Raw genomic sequence first — 17,422 nt, forward strand, 5'->3', positions numbered from 1 at the left:
ACCACCGGGTACAGATGTGCGGGGGAGGGGGGGGGGGGGTATATTGAGAGTAAAGGCAGAGTGACAGAGGTGTAGGTAGAGAGAGATACACAGACTCCCCTTTTGCAGAAGAGGAGAGGGGAGATGAACGTGAGAGGGAGAGAGAGAGAGAGAGAGAGAGAGAGAGAGAGAGAGAGAGACGGAGAGAGAGAGAGAGAGAGAGACGGAGAGAGAGAGAGACGGAGAGAGATAAGGTAAAGATAGAAAGAGAGAGTCCGGCTCTAACAACCCTCTCCTCTATAACCTAAACTCTTGCCCTTCCGTGTTAACATACTGTGAACCGAGCACGAGTGACAAAATCAATCCATCATGGCCCGGCCCGGCCGACCGACACGCGGAGAGGGACGGAGGAGGGAGAGCTAACAGAAATTGATGACATCCCCGCTCGAATTTTACACCGTTTCGGCCACGGCGGCAATTGAAACAGACAGAGATTTATAGTCCGAGCCGGGGACCACGGCTATCCTTGATTGCCTCTTCTTCTTCTCCTTCTTCTTCTCCCCCCCCCCCCTTATCCTCCTCTACTTCTGTACCAGAGCAACCCCCCCTCCCCCCCTCGCTTTTGCCAACACAGTCTCACTCCGAAAACGTAGCCGGTTGCCTTTTTGTCAGAACCCCGCGACGGAGCCGAATGCCGTCGCTGGACGCCAGCGACGTAATTATGTGCCTTCCACGGTCACTCATAGACATTCATTGAGGTCCAAAGACGGCACATTGTGCCTTCCACGGTCACTCATAGACATTCATTGAGGTCCAAAGACGGCACATTGCGCCGTCACAGGCAGGCCATTGATAATGCATTGGCATTTCAAAACGTGCGCTAAGAAGCTTGTTTGAAATGCACCAGACCACACGCCACCACCCACAAAAACCTGTAAATATTCTGAGCATGTACATACTAGTTTTGTAATTTTTCGATGAGTATTTGTTGAGAACGACACTTTTATTTAACTTTTCTATACCCGTGACGTCACGTCACATTACTTCCGTATGAGTTGATTGACAGTAGCAAAGATCCGATCAAAACAATTTATTTTAATATAATAGATCTATATAAATGATCTGCTTGTCCATAAATCAATTATTCTGGCACTTAAATGGCAAATGTATGAACAATTCTAGCAATAAATAATTATTTGTAATTTCTTGATTCCTAGCACTCATAAAATCCCGCCTACTGCATCCGGATGTTCACCACGTCCACATACGTGAAAACAAACATAACGTTTCCGTATCCGCTCTGGACCGGAAATATGGTTATAGGCACATTTCACGTTCTGTAAAGGTTCTGGCTTGCTTTTAAAGCTTTTGAAACAAATAACAGCAGTCTTTTGCAGTCGCTTGGGAACAAATAGCAGCATTTATTTTTTCTCAAAATGATTTCATGTTTTTTGTAACATTTAGGACGTAAACAATCCTATTGATTCTGGGGGCAGTTGGCTGCTAAAGCGTCATTGCCAGTGTTGCCAGATTCTGTGAGAGAAACAAGCAACCACTGGTCTAGGAAAACAAGCCCAAAAGAAGCAACTATGGGCCACATGACTCAGTCATGAGCACTTCAAACATGCTTGAAAATAGCCGATCTACAAGCTCACAACGCGTCGTGATGCGACGCGTTGTGAGCTTGTAGATCTGCTATTTTCAAATTCAATTTTGGGGTAACTTATAATAAGCAGACCTGGCAACACTGGTCACAATGTATTGATATGTGCGTCTGGTCCTCCCATGATGCATTGCATTTGTTTTTCAACTCATCGCGGTAAGTCAAGTCTTGTTACTTTTTCATTTCTTTAATAGAAATACATGTTAAATATGCACCCCACCACCACTAAATCATAGAACCACAACACAGGGTTGTTGTTAACATGTTAGGGTGTGTACAGTAGCAGGTTGGTCGGTCTGTATAAGTTTAAAACTGTTTCACTGTGGACATAACCCTAAGCTAACATGATAACAAACAAACACAACAACATGAGCTCGGCTATTTGTGTGTGTCCCTCTTCATTTGTGTGTAGTTATGTATTCTATATGCCATGTTTGTTTGCACAACACTAAAGGCAAAACGAAATGTAATCATTGTTTGTGTTTGCCATTCTGAGTGTACAAATGGAATCAAATGGATGTTTTATTATGAATAGGATACAAAATGATCCCATTGAGCCATAGTGCTTTCTTGTGTTTTAAATCCTATAGAAGTTTACTGTCCTGTACTGCTAATAAAGTATTACATCAATCAATCAGTTCTAGTAGTACAGTCAAATGTTATGCTAAAATATGAACACAATAAGCCCCAGGGGCTTGTTTACATTTTGGTCCATTGTACTCAAATGAACAGTCATATATATACCATACAGAGGTGCAATCCAAAACATGTTGGGATAAAGGTCAGTTGAATAAGAGAAGATGGGTGGGGGCGGGGGGCAGAGGATTCAACTATAAAGCTGGTACCAGGAGTTAAATAAAGATTTTTTGAAACAGGAGCTATTTAATCACTTAATTTAAATGTATATGATGTTAATGTTGTTGTTGGAATATTCGAAAGTAGCTCACAACGCATTGCGATGTGACGTGTTGTGAGCTTATGGATCTATTTCTTAAAACTGAGATGTTACTTATTAACTTGGGGTGCTTCACATGAAAAACTTGCAGAGCCATAGTCCATATTCACACGGCGGCCATTTTGGAATTTAACATTGCGTTGCTGTGGCAACTGGGGTGGCATTTCATTGACTTAATGGCAATATGGCCGCTGTGTGTGGATATGGTCTATAAGGGTCTATTCCAGGGGTCTTCAACAGGGGGTCCGGGACCCCTAGGGGGTCCTCAGAGCTACTATAGGGGGTCCGCCAAATCTTTGTGTGATAGGATTTTTTTTTTTACATTAACCACTTGAACCCTATAATTCCTTTTCTGAGGGGAACATTAGCCAAAAATAGCAGATCTACAAGCTCTCAACGCCTTGCGTTGAGAGCTTGGGGGGGAAAAAGCAGACAAAGTAAACAAAAAAAGTTTAATCTGAAACACAATTTTAGAGGGGGTCCCTGCTTCATCTCTCTCTCAGCTATGGGGTCCTTGGCCTGAAAACGTTGAAGACCCCTGTTCTATTCGGTTCTGTACACTAAGAGTTTATCTGAGGATTTCAGTGTATGCAGCTAAAAAAGGTACTGTGATGTGTTTTTGGGCAAGTATAAGATTCTGTATATCTGGTTTAGGGCTGTTTCTCCCTTTGTTCATTGTAATTCTGAATATGTTGCTTTCTCTTACAGATCCTTCCAACCAAACTCTCCTAAACAAACAAACAACCCAAAAGGCACTTTAAGAGCCCCTCTCTCTCTCTCTCTCTCTCTCTCTCTCTCTCTTTCTCTCTCTCCCCCCCACCTTTCTCTTAGTGTGTGTGTGTGTGTGTGTGTGTGTGTGTGTGTTTTTACGTTGTTTGTCTTATCTTTGTCTGTTATTTGTTGTTACCCGTCACCATGAGTGATCCAAAAGCCATGGTTACGGAACTTGAAAGGAGTTTAAATGCCGCAAAAGCGGAAGCTGTGGGCAGAAGTCTAAATGCCTTGATTCCTCCAGAGTCACAATGGAGAGCACCACCAACTCCAGCGAAGAAGGCAAAGGCACCTGGACCTACCATAAGGTGGAAAAAGAGAGACAGCGATAGAAATGTCATCCCTGCAAGGCCAGGATCAACCAGAAATCAGGGTCAGTATTGTTATACCATTAACTCATTTAGACCTGAGGCCGATTCTAAAATCCACTTTAAAATTTCAAAAGCTTTTGCGATCCACCCATCTGACCACTTAACCCGGCAGCCTATCTCAGCTGCCATGTTCAGTGGTCATATGTGTGTATGGCATACATTTTCAGAGCATGTGAAGTGTCCACTTGACTTTGGGCAAGACACTGAACCCCTAACTGCTCCTGATGAGCAGATTGGTGCCTTGCTTTGCCGTCTGTGTTGATGTGTGTGAATGTAATAAACATTGAAAATCACTGTGGATATAACAACATTTAACTTGATAAGGCTTCCTTTAAAAAAGATGTCCTGAGTGCCTTGCCAATGGACAGCTAGACATTTTTTTAAAACAACCTACAGCAATCATTCCTATTTGATTGCATATTCATAGGCGACTGAACTGTCCACGTTATGGTTTGGGAAAAGTCTAATAGTCCTCAGGATAATAACCAGGCTGACACTAGTGTTGCAGCAAATATGATAGTGTAGTTATATAGTTAGTTATAGTTTTCACAATTCATGCATTTAGCAGATGCTCTTAATCCAGAGCGACGTGCCATTTTTGTCTGGTTGAAGACCAATCCAGAGCGACGTGCCATTTTTGGCTGGTTGAAGACCAATCATGCTGCGGCATTCTAGACAATTTGGAAAGGCTTAAGTGCACATGCCAGGCCAGTGAGTAAATGTTGAGGAGAGAGTAAATGTTGATGACAGTGTTTTTTTTTTTCCTCTTGTAGCTGGTCCAAGTCGGAAGGCTCATCCAGGTGGTTGCAGTCAGAAACCTGTTCCTCCCAACGATTTTCCTGACACTAATGCTGAGGTCTCCTTTGCTCCAAATGCCGTTGGTGTGTATTTCATTAGTGCAAAGCAATATGTTCATGATATATTCTAATAATCTGTCAATGAGTTTGAATGTTAATTATATGTTTGTATTACACATTTACCAGAATAAATGTGCAACCAACCTTTTCACAGCCATTATTATACTTTTTATATTGTAAATGTAAAACATAACCTAATGTTGTTTTTCAATATCCCATACTATCTTAACAGAGCGTTTCATACAAGAGCTCCAGCACTCCCTGAGCGTTGCATCGGCTGACATCGAGGTAGCACCAACCCCAGCTCCTCTCCAAGCTTCCTCCGACTGGAGTACGCGGAACCACTCTCTTTTAGAGAGATGGCGGGCAGAGAGACCCCGTCTGATTAACCGCGTTGCAGCGAGGGCACATGTAGGCACACACATGTGCCAACAGTGTGCCATCAGTCCAGCTGCTGTCTGCTGTCATGGCTGTGAACCACGGCCATTCCTGTGTGCCGAATGTGACATCAAAACGCACACAGACACTAGAAACGTGATGCACAACAGGGATGCCATGAATGCAGGATTCTTCCAGCCTTTGCCTCCAACCACCTGCATTGTAGATGAGGCTCATTGCCGTTGTGGTAAGTTCTTGTTTGTGAGTACACCATATCATATCCTCTCTTGACTCATTAATCTCATTACTTTGACCACTAAACAATGCATTTTTTTGTCCTGTCTTACGGTCATGGAATCTTTTTAACCTTTCTCACTCATTCAGTCTCTTCAAGTGGTTCCAGCAATCGTAATGTTCTATTTCCTATTGGACACAAATGATCTAAATTCAAATCTATGATCCTTTTCAGAGCGCTTTGTACCTGTGCGGATACCTGCAAATATCTGTGGTTGTGCATCGGAGGCATTGAGGGTCAACCCAGGAAAGTCTGTTGCTGTGATCACAATGGATGGTAAGGGTTTTCTTTTTTTTTAAAAGCATCTTAAAAAGATATTTTTACTTGGTATTTTTACTTACCCACAAGGTTTGTCATAGGTGTATTTATGAAATCAAACGTATGCCTATTGACTAATTTATGCCATGCTAGGTTTTACATTACAGTGTGCGTGTCTTTGATTTTCTAGGGCGATATGATCTCAGCATGCCTGACCTGAGTTGCGAGCAATGCCAAGCCACTTGGACTGCTGGAGTGGACGATCTCATTTGCAGTAACTACTGGCCTGCTACACTTAATTTCGCAACAGTTTATGCCACAGATATATTTTTCTCATTTGAGAAAATGAAGATGGCTGCACCAGGACTGTCCTGCCAGGCATTTTTAAGAATGCTTGATCAGCGAACTGTTCACTTTGGCCGTGTGAGTATTTAATTTAGTTAGCCTACAGTATATATATTTTCTTTTTGTCATGTGCATTGAATCTGTTTCTTATTTATTGCCTGCCCATTATAAACTGTTGATATCCTTTTTTTGAAATAGACAGGGAAGATCTCAACAGATGCCTTCCAGAAGAGCCACTTTCAGTGGGAAGTTGTACAGTTTGAGGTCGAAAAACTCTGCAAGGAGGAGCCCTTCGTGTGCCCTGCATGCACACCAGAAATGGTTGCGATTTCAGTCGATGGAAATCGCAAACATTATCGATTTAAGAGTGCAGCCAGGTACTTAAAAATGAGTATAATGTAACAGCATTTATATTACCAAGAAACCTTAGGCTGAAATCTATTGTAAAATGTTGAGTAGCTTTGTTTTCTTTCTTTCTTTCTTTCTTTCTTTCTAGATCTGAGGAACAGGCCATCTTGGATGGAATCTTCATTGCCAGGGATGAAGACGTGACCAGATTTGTGAACTACATACACAAGACCACCAAACATGTAAGATTGCATACTATAATTATATTTCAAAATGCGCTGTCCTATCACCTTGAGCTTACTTGTTCATGCTATCGTTGGTCTGATTGAGGATGATGAGATAAGACATTGAGGAAGAGTGGATGAGTTTGCTGGTTTGTCTAAGAGTAACTTCCTTCAGTTAAATATTAAGAACACTAAGGAGGTTGCTTTTGGGACTAGTGCTCGTGCACACCAGAAAATAGTCATTGATGGGGATGAGGTAGAAACTAGAAGAATGCAAGTACTTGGGTATAACGATTGATTCCAAGATGACATGGAATTCCAACAACGATGCCGTGTCTAAGAAAGGTCAGCAGAGGCTGCATTTTATGCGCAGACTGGATAAAAGTCAAATGGTACTTTTCCATCGATCCTTTGTGGAAAGTAGTATTTTGTTCTGTTTTCTACAAATATGTATTTTTATGTATTCTGTAACTTGCGGATTGGTTTATTCACAATAAAAAACTTTATTATTTTGTATTAACACAACTACAATAAGCTCATATGAAAAGGTTTTTATCATCCATTTTCCAAATTTTAGGTCCCTGGGAGAGCCGTTTGTGGTGGTCAGTGGTCAGCAGCCAGAGAGACCTCCAAACGTTCTGCAAGCAATCTTGATGAAGAGGGACTGGAGATTGCAGTGTGCCGCCATGGAGTGCTACTTGGCGCTCTTAATATGTTCAGGGGTGAAATATTTGCCTACCCATTATACCTGCAGAACCAGCTGGCCAGCAGGCCAATCAAGTTCTTCTGCATGGATGTAACGTGCAAATATTGGCCATACCTTCAGAAAGTTGCAGATAAATGTCCAGAATTAAACCATCTGCTCCACATGAAACCTTTCCTCTCTGTGTTTCATGCTAAGGCCCATGACTTCAAATGTGAGGTAAGGAAACATTATCACGTGATAGTATTACTTTATCAGAACACCAGCACATGGATGTCAACCTAATCTGTGCATTGTATTTGTTGTTGTATACATTTTTCCAGGTGAAATGGAGTGGAAATCATCAAGATGGAGCTGGATTAACTTTGGGAGAGGAGGTAAGTGATATAATTATGTAGCATTGACACGTTTTTGGTACTTAACAGTACTTTTTCCTTTTCATACGTCTCTGTAACTTGTAACCTTAACTTCTGTGCTGCCTCTGGGCAACTGATTTCCCCCCTTGGGATAATAAAGGTATCTGTCTGTCTGTCTGTCTGTCTGTCTGTCTGTCTGTCTGTCTGTCTGTCTAGGTTGAGCAATGCAATGCCTTCCTCTCTAGAATTGCAGTGACCACCAAGCACATGTCAAAAGCAGGTGAGATGACCACTTCAAAAACGTATACAAGTATAATAATACTTACTTAGGCCTATGTGTTAACATATATTATGATAATGTTAACATTAATTTCAATTTGGAGCCCTCACAGACAGACTCGCATGACCATGTGCTGTAATTGGCTAAATATTGGCGTTTTCTATCATTTTTTAAACTTTGCATCAATTTATATTTGCAGGACGCACAGACATGTTGAGTCTCATGGCTATGCGCTGGAATAAACAAAAGATTGACAATTTAGCTTCATCACTGTCTCGCCGATATCAGAAGGTAATGAGATCAGTGATGTTCTTTAATATCTTTAATATTCCATGTGGCAGTATTTTACGTGTTTGAGACGACATTTGTTTTCTTGTCTCTGATTCTTTGTCATTGTAGGCCGTTAAAGGTCTTCAAAGCCAACAGCAGAACCTGGAATCTCTAAAGGTAGAATTAGCAGTGTCAGAGAGGCAGTTGGAGGATTGGCTGAATGATGTGAAGGTGTGGGCAGAAGGTGAGGAATTGATTATTGTTAATGCACATATTATTTCCTCACAGCTTTAAAAGTAATAAGTCAAATCTTAAAATCGATTCTGACACTAACGGGTAACCAGTGAAAACAGCTAAGATGGGGGTGATATGGTCACGTTACCTGGAGTTCACTGACATTGGGTTCTTAATCCTTGTGTCTTATACTGTGGTTTTGTACCCACCTATTTCCTCTCTTCTGCAGCACCTACAACTACTGCTGATGAGCCTGATGCCTTGGCCAATAGGATAGAGATGCTGGTGCTTGGGATCAAAAGGAGGTCTCAGCGTCTGCATAAAGACACTGACGGAACAAAAGCTCGTGCCAGGATCCTTCGAAAGATGAGGAAGGAGAAGGAGATCCTAGCTTCTGTTGTAGAACAATACAACAGGTTGGTTCCTAGCGCAGAACACCTGAGCATGGATACCATCCTATCTGTTGATACGGCGTGGCCATGGCAGCTACAACACAGTGGTATGTACACTAGTCTGTTGACTGCTTCCAACAAATCTGACCCATAATTACACATAATATACGCACTTGCTCGTTGAGTTTGGGAGAGGCAACATTGAGTGGTGTGTTTACAAGTGTCTAAGTGGCTAACACTGCTCATTTTCCTTGTGAATCTTTGTTATAAATGCATTCCAGACTCTGTCGATCTCAGAACAAAGAGACGGGCGTTTGACGTCATCATGGCAGGAAGGCGACTCACAGAGGAGAAGGAAATCCTGGTGACTGAGATGGAACATCACTGGAAAAGTCTTTCAGCTTATGACCATGACCTGAAGGAGCTGTCCTGCAGTGTTTCTTCTGGGCCAATGAGTATGTATTTGCAATAAATTATTTTTGTAACAACTGCTATGCATTCCATGTCTATAATTCTTAATAATTATAAACATAGTTCTAATACATTCTAATCTGCGTATAACACTGTATAATGACAATAATAAACACCCACAAAATAATCTTAATGCATTTTAACAGTGATCATAACACAAATAGCATTTAATGATGACTTGGGGCCGATGCATACTCCACTTTTAGAGCAGAGTTTAAATCGGTTCGTTTCGGGTGTCACAACATCTCGGCAGCACCCTTCGAAGCTCTGAATGACGTCGTTTAGACAGAGCCAAACCGATTTTAACTCTGCTCTAAAAGTGGAGTACGCATCGGCCCTTATAAGGTGACTTAAGGTCAAGTATTATAGTATATGATCGTGCATAAACAGTTATGACAGTATAATGGATTTTAACAAACATTATAATGCATTATAAGCGTGATTATAAAGCATTACTACTATGAGAATTAAGATGGGATTCTTAGGAAGTGTCATTATACAATGGTTTATGATTGCAGTTATGATTGCCTATAACTGTAACTATAGTTTTATAAGCTTAGTCCAATTCATTTTACATGGCCTTATACAAATCTCTAATGTGTTATGGTTATTGTTATAAGGCATTATTCATGAGTGTTATACTTACAACTGTATAAGTATGTTTATAACACATTATAGGCATGGGATGCATAGCAAGTGTTACAATATTTCATGAATATAATACATACCACTGATGACTGTTAGTAACACAGGTTTTGTCTTGTGTTCTACCCCAAGGCTCACCGTGGAACCTAAGTTTCGAGGGTCTGAAAGGACTGCAGTGCATAATCCTTCGTAAGCAGTGGGAAAACCAAAATGTGATGATGCTGTCAAGGGAACTTTACATGAAAGTTCTAACTGATACAGAGAACGTCACCTTTTTGGACAACACAGACGATGCTGATGATGATGACAGTGACTCAGACATGTCTGAGGACGAATTGGAATAGGCAAACATTGAGCTCGGCCCTGGCCTCCCCAGGCTGTGGGGGACTGGTCTAACGCTGGTGTAGGGCTGGTGTAGTGCCCAGGATCACTTAGGAAATTGGCACCGGGTGAAAAAAATGGGTTACAAAAATCGCGGGATAAAAATTTAAGTTAAATTTAAAAAAAAAGGAATAGGCAAACATTGCAGACCATTTCATTTGGCTCTCCTCTGGTCATGTCTATCTCGCTCTCTCTCAACCACTCCTACCAACAGGCCTTTTTTTTACAGGCACACTGGACCACTTTTCTTTGATGGACTACTCCCAATGTTGGATTACCATGATTTGTGTGGATTGTTCCCTTTGCGGACTACTAAACTGCCCCTGGCAGGTAAATACAACTTTCTGTCAGGTGGAGTTTGCTTTCAGGTTGCCCGACTGGGGACAGCAGGGCTGTGTTGTGTCAGATGGAGCATGGGGTAGGAGAAGGAGAGAGGAGGTCATTGACTCTGGCCCTCAGCAAGGAACACAATCCAACCATTTATGAAGAACGCATGAGGATGCAGAGAGCACGTCCCCTCTCCGCTGTTTGAGAGCGGACGCCAACGGAATCATTTTTGTAAACGCAACATGAGATATCTGCCTGAACACCTGAACGTGGCCAGAGCACTCTTTCTTCTGGTCTGTGGAATGGAGTATAATGTGCTGTTCTCACTGTTGCTACACTTAAAAATATAAAATGGAAAGTGTGAACCCATAGTCATATTCATAGCTATGTATGAGTTGAATTGAACGGTAATCAAAATGTTACATATCATTCCATAATGGATGACCTTTGGGAAAGTAGAACATGACCTGTCCTTGCCCGACAGGCAAGTGCCTCTAAGACCTTATTGTCAACCCCTGAAAAAAAGATTTCAAGAGCATGATATCACAGTAAACATCCATCTAAACCAGTGATATTGAACTGGAGGCCTGTGGGCCAAATGTGTTGTGGCCCTGTATTATGGTTGGTTGTACAGGATGACAACGTTTTTTGCTTTCCCTAACCATTAACCAAAACTTGTTACATCAGCTTGTTGCATGCTGAGCACTGACCAGTGTTTTGTGCTATAGTACAAACGTGTGTCCATTGCACAGTATGTGCTGCAGGTAGGCCACTATATGACCATAATGGACATGGTTACATCCTGACTGCTTCATACATTTACGCATTTGATGTTTGAGAGGATAATGTCTGTGCCAGACCTTTTTAGTGCACAGGCATAGAATTTGAGAAAATGGGAAGTATGCATTTGAATGTGTTCTGTGTGCGGGTCCCTTTGTGTCTTTGTGAGAACAGTAGCGGGGGCAGGTGAAATGCTTCTGAAGTGTTTGTAATAATGGGTGAAGTGGTCCCTTTTCCTGTTAATACTTTTAACAGTACAGGCAGTACAGTAAGTTTATGCTAATGTAATGACAACATTTCTTTTTTTTAAAGGCCCAGGGGCTTCTTTTCCATTGTGCGAATGTGATCTGTGTTTTGCAGGGTACATGTTTGTATATATCGTATACTGTTTATTATTGATGGTACTTTTGGACCATATGAAGGTGTGATTCACACGGAAATGCTGTCTGATTTATACAGTTCTCTGCACCTTAATAAAAGGCAGTTAAACCTTCCTTGTTGTTCCATTGCCTCCTCCTTATATTGGTCCTTCTGGAATGTATTCATCTCTATTGCTGTATCTGACAGTCCTTGTTGTGTATCTGTCATGTTGTAACTGCTGGCTGACTGTGCTGCCTCTGGGCAACTGACGTTTCCTCTTAGGATTTATACAGGCATCTATATAACCTGTAATGTGCCAATAACACTGATTCTGATTAAAAGATAGTTAAAGCTACTTATAGAACACCAGGAAATGCCTACGTGTATTGTTTGTATTCTATGCAAGTAATACATTTTTCAGTAAATGTCCGTTGAATGTTTTTATGAAGCATTTTGTTCACAGAACATTTTTGTTCATACAAAACCGCAAATCATGCTTTCATTCCCACTAGCTGGAGGACAAAATGTGTGGACATTCAAGGTGGAGAGTTAGGACATTTCTGGAGCACAATATACATATATTTTAATCATTGTAGACCAGCCTATTACCACATGATGCCAAAATATTACATTAAAAGGTGATTACTGGCTTTAGCTAGCAGTGGGAATATACTACAACAATACATTCCATGAATCGTACAGTGTAACAGTATAGTAGCACTCATAAGCAGATTATAATACATTATAACTATGCTTATAAGACAGGGTTTCTTATAAAGGGTGTCCGGGACCCCTAGGGTGTCCTCAGAGTTACTCCAGGGGGTCCGCCAAATCTTTGTGATAGGATCTTTTTTTCCCATTAATAACTTGAACCCTAGCATCTCTATTCTTATGAACATTAGCTGAAAAAAGCAGATCTACATGCTCACAACGCCTCACGCTGCAAGGCGTTGTGAGCTTGTAGATCGGCTATTTTCGGCAAAGTGGTTTGGTGTCGAGGGCAAAAGAAGCAAATCAAGTACCAAGTATTGAATGTTTAAGTGGTTAAATGTCTGAAATGAACCAAAAATATGAATTTACACAGCACTGATGATAGTCAATGAAGCTATCTATGAAATCTATGAAAACGTTTAATCTGCAACACAATTGTATGCAATGTATGGGGGTCCCTGCTTCATCTCTCTCTCAGCTAGGGGGTCTTTGGGCTGAAAACGTTGAAGACCCCTGTTATAAGACATTATGCATAGCAAGTGTTACCAAGGTGGGTGTATATGAAAGTAATGAGTATCAGAAAGCTGGCCACATGGGGCCTGGGAATGTCAAAATACAGCTCTGCGTCAAACATGACACCAAGGTTAGTGTAATGGTGTAATAGTGTAATAGTGTAATAGACTAATAAAGTAATAGAGGGTATGGGGTGCGTGCTGGCTTAGCGGTCCAGGTGCATACCACATAGGCTCTGATGCCTGGCAGCGTGTCTCTGGTTCGAGTCCCGATCCTGGCGGCCTTTGCTGCGTGTCGCCCCCCATCTCTCTCCCCATTTCCTGTCAGCCTATACTGTCCTATCAATAAAGGCATAAAAGCCCAAAAACAAATATTTAAAAAAAAAAGTAATAAAGGGTAGGCATCATATGCCACTCATCTACACTGAGTGCCAAAACATAAAGCATCATGAAGCATTCGAGTTTGGAAGAGCTCATTGGGAAACTCCTACTGACGCTGTATTTGCCACTCAATAGACGTTCATGCATAACTTCCAGGTACAATGATGTCACACGCATACCCTTGACCTGCACCTTAACCTCAGTAAAACTATGCCAAAATCTTACCATAACCCTAACCTCAGTACAACTAGGCCTGCCAAGGAGCCCATCAAGACACAGGTGAGGCGGGTCTGTCCTATAACGTTGTTGAGATCCATAATAACACATATGACTGTGCCTAAAATAACCGATTCACACAAGCTCAAATGAGTAGCATCGGCAATCCGTTGTGATCTTGTAGATCGTCTATTTTAGGCCCACTTTGAAGCTAAGGTGGGTCAGTGACAATGTTCAAAGGGCACCTTTGATGAGCAGGAACAACCCATAATATTTACAATGAAATATGTTTCTATGTAGGGCAAGGCCTTTCAAATTATGGCTTTGCTGTTGACCTATGACAAAGTTTAATGTCCATCTCCTTCCAAGCTATGAGTCTAACAGTCATACATTCTCAGACCATTTCAGAGCCATAACCCTAACCCTAACCCTGATACGTAGTTTAGGGTTAGGGTTACCTAACCCTAACCCTTCCCTTTACTTAATATGTCCATTAGAGCCTCATTCCCCAGGCTAGCAGGATGCAACTCCTTGCAACCAAACGGTTGCATGCAACTACTTGCAACTACTCGCAACCATTATCCCCAATGGCAGTTGCAAGGAGTTGCATTGGTGTGACATGTCCATAAAACTGTTTGGTTGCAAGGACTTGCATCGCGAATCATTGGTGTGGTTTGGGCTTTAAAATGACAATCATTTCACCTTTTATCAAAAAGGTCCAAACACCTCTCAGTCTGTTCTTTGTTTGTTTGTGGGCTATGATGCAAAACAAATCTGTCAAAAAGGTCATTTTCTGTAACACTTGTTGAGGCATCTTCCTCTTCTCCAGGCTTCAAATCCTGGATCCCATTCTGTTTATTGTCTACACGTTAACCCCTCAGGAATATAGAAATAACATTGATTTTCATGCATGGCTAGCAGTCTACACACAATAGAGGGTATGAGGAGTCAGTAGGAGTGAGGAGTTAGGAGGATTTTCCAAACAAGCGCTTCCAAACTCCAGCTTCAAGATGCTTTGTTTTGCCACAGTCTAGATGAGTGGCATATGATGCATAGCCTCTTATAGATAACTATCATCATTGTCTGAATCATTAAGTTATTGGGTGTATGGCTTTAAATTCTCATTGTTTCCATAGTTGGCAAATGTATTATTAAAAGTGTGTATCTCCTTGCATCACCTTCATTACATTTTGTAAAACATATGTTGTTCTCTTGGATAATGAGTCTGAATAAACAACTGTCCATACAGTTGTATAGTCTACCTGCAGCTGACACTGTTTTGCCTACATACAGTATTCATTCATTGACAAATGACAGTTAATATCACTGTTGATTGGTATAGATTGACATCTTGGAAGAAACACAACATTCAAAGTGCAAAAGGCTTTTAATGACACCAAAGTCAACAGAAAAAATATTGCACAGAACAAAATATAGCCCTTCCTTCTTAGACCACTTCCCTTAAGTAAAAGTATCAATACAGCAATGTAGAAATATACTCTGTTTCTAATAATAAAAAAAATCTCCAAAATAAATATTAACACAAAGTAAAAGTACAATATTGGCCTCTGAGATGTAGTGGTTTTAAGTATGGCGTAGATGCTGGTGAGTTTACAGGTTGGCTATGTCCTCTGGAAAGTTCTTGGCTGGTTGCCATGTGTCTTCCCAGGTGTAGTCACTGTAAAGTATAAATACATTATTTAGAGAAATTCATTTATCCCATGGGTCTTCGAAAGGGGCACTGGGACACCTTTTATTTTTATATTAACCACCTGAAACATTCTAAGAGAAGATCTACAACCTCAGAATGCCTCGCACTGAGACGTGACGTGAGTTTGTAGATCATCAATTTTTGGTGAAGACATTTGGTGTCCAGGGGAAAAAGTTTGCATCAGTATCATGCAGCCCTAATGCACATGTATGTCTATTGCCTAATGCCTTCATGTAAAAAAAGATAAGACAAGCATAGCGGCAAACATTCCACTTTGACAAATCCAGCCTAAAGTTCTGGTAATTTCATTATTTTGATTTTGACTGATGTGAATTTAGATTAGTTCATCATAAAACAATTTACTCTTGTACTGGTGACAGGCAGTCCATATCTCAACTCAACTCAACTCAACTTTATTTATATAGCACATTTAAAACAACCACAGCTGCCACAAAGTGCTGTACAGTGCATAGGTAATACAGTATGTAAAAACAAAGATTAAAAACACAGAATACAAAGACAAACACAGAACAAGAAAAGGAGGGGGGCTAGTTCAGAAAAAGAGGTCTCATGCTGTGTTAAAAGCCAAGGAATAAAAGTGCGTTTTAAGCGAGGATTTAAAAATGGCCAGAGAGGGGGCCTGCTTAATCTGCAGGGGAAGATCGTTCCAGAGCTTGGGGGCAGCGACTGAAAAAGCTCTGTCCCCTCTAAGCTTCCGGTTCGACCACGGGACCTCCAGCAGCATCTGGTCAGCTGACCTGAGGGAGCGGGCAGGAGTGCGGGGGGGGAGGAGCTCAGAGAGGTATGGAGGGGCGAGACCATTTAAGGCTTTAAAAGTAAAAAGCAGAACCTTGAACTGGATTCTAAAGTGCACGGGCAGCCAGTGGAGAGAGGCGAGGATGGGAGTTATATGCTCTCTCCTACGTGTGCCAGTTAGCAATCGGGCAGCAGCGTTCTGAATCAGCTGGAGCCGAGCAAGGGAAGACTGACTGGCTCCAAGGTAGAGGGCGTTACAGTAATCCAGCCGAGATGTAATAAAGGCATGGATTACTGTCTCAAAGTGCTGGGTGGATACCAAGGGTTTTACTTTTGCCAACTGTCTCAGATGAAAAAAGCTAGACTTCACCACTGAACTAATTTGGCGATCTAGCTGAAAGAGAAGAGAAGTCATTAACAGCATTAGTCGACTAACAGTCATTAATTACTAGAATCCAACAATCTGAAGTTTGTAACCTTCCTGTACATTCAAGCTGTACAAGCAAGTTACACAGAAGCTTACAATCCAACTGCTGAGGCCGGTGGACTGCAGCTGCCAATCAAGCCCATACGCTGAGCTAGAGCTTCAATCGGGCCTAATATGTGAGCCCAGCCCGTCCTAATTAAGGATACAAATAAACATCGGAGCCTCGCTGGAGAACACGGCTGATGGCCGCCGCTAAATCAGGCAACAGGCGTACAGGCTATTATAGCTACAAAGTTCACACGTCTATAATGTTATCAGGATATACAAAAGTGACCGTGTACGGTTTCAACAATGTCCTCCGCTCCACTTGGGCACTGCATGCATGCACACGCCACAGCGGCCACCGCCACACAGACACACGCTCAACTGTGTCAAGTTGCGCCACAGCGCACACAGTCACACATGCTCAACTGTGTCAAGTAGCTCATAACTCACAGCCACAGTTATGAGCGCAGCTTACATAGTCACAGAGACTTCATGATACCGCGCTGCGCTTGCCTGCCTGATAAAAGAAAATGACCCAATTGGGCCCGGCCCAGCCCTCGCCGCGCAGACCCGTCGGGTCACGTTGGCCTCGGGCTGAGATCTTAAGCTCTACGCTGAACAGCACACAGCTGCACACAGTAGAGAGTGAGGGAGAGAGATAGAAGCACCTGGAAGTTGGGTCGTCAGCTTTTCATTTTGCCTACTTTAACTGGACACGTTGTACCAGCGTACTTTTAAGTGAAAATGTGGGCCATCGGCAGGTCTGCAGCACCACACAGATGAGGTGAAACCTTCATAAATAGTAAGGCAAATTTGAGAGGGAAGAAAGAATTGTGGGATCAACCAGAAACTACTGCCTCTGGTAGGGCAAATAGTGTCAATTGAATAATATCAAAAATGTCTTACCATGCAGGGCAAGGCGCCCAATGCACCAACACTTCTTTGTTGCCCTAAACACACACACACACACACACACACACACACACACACACACACACACACACACACACAGAGTATAAG

At 41.9% G+C, this 17,422-nt stretch overlaps 1 long non-coding RNA gene across 1 annotated transcript; it reads left to right on the forward strand.

Annotated features, from left to right (window-relative positions):
• The first annotated feature begins 5,100 nt into the window (after nt 1-5,100).
• On the forward strand, nt 5,101-5,754 carry LOC311036730. The gene is made up of 3 exons (XR_014599888.1): nt 5,101-5,221; nt 5,444-5,545; nt 5,718-5,754. It is a non-coding gene; the product is annotated as an uncharacterized lncRNA (long non-coding RNA).
• Nucleotides 5,755-17,422: the final 11,668 nt, after the last annotated feature.

This window comes from Gymnoscopelus microlampas (genome assembly GCF_963454915.1).
Source record: "Gymnoscopelus microlampas genome assembly, chromosome: 20".
In the NCBI taxonomy this organism is placed as follows: Eukaryota; Metazoa; Chordata; class Actinopteri; order Myctophiformes; family Myctophidae; genus Gymnoscopelus; species Gymnoscopelus microlampas.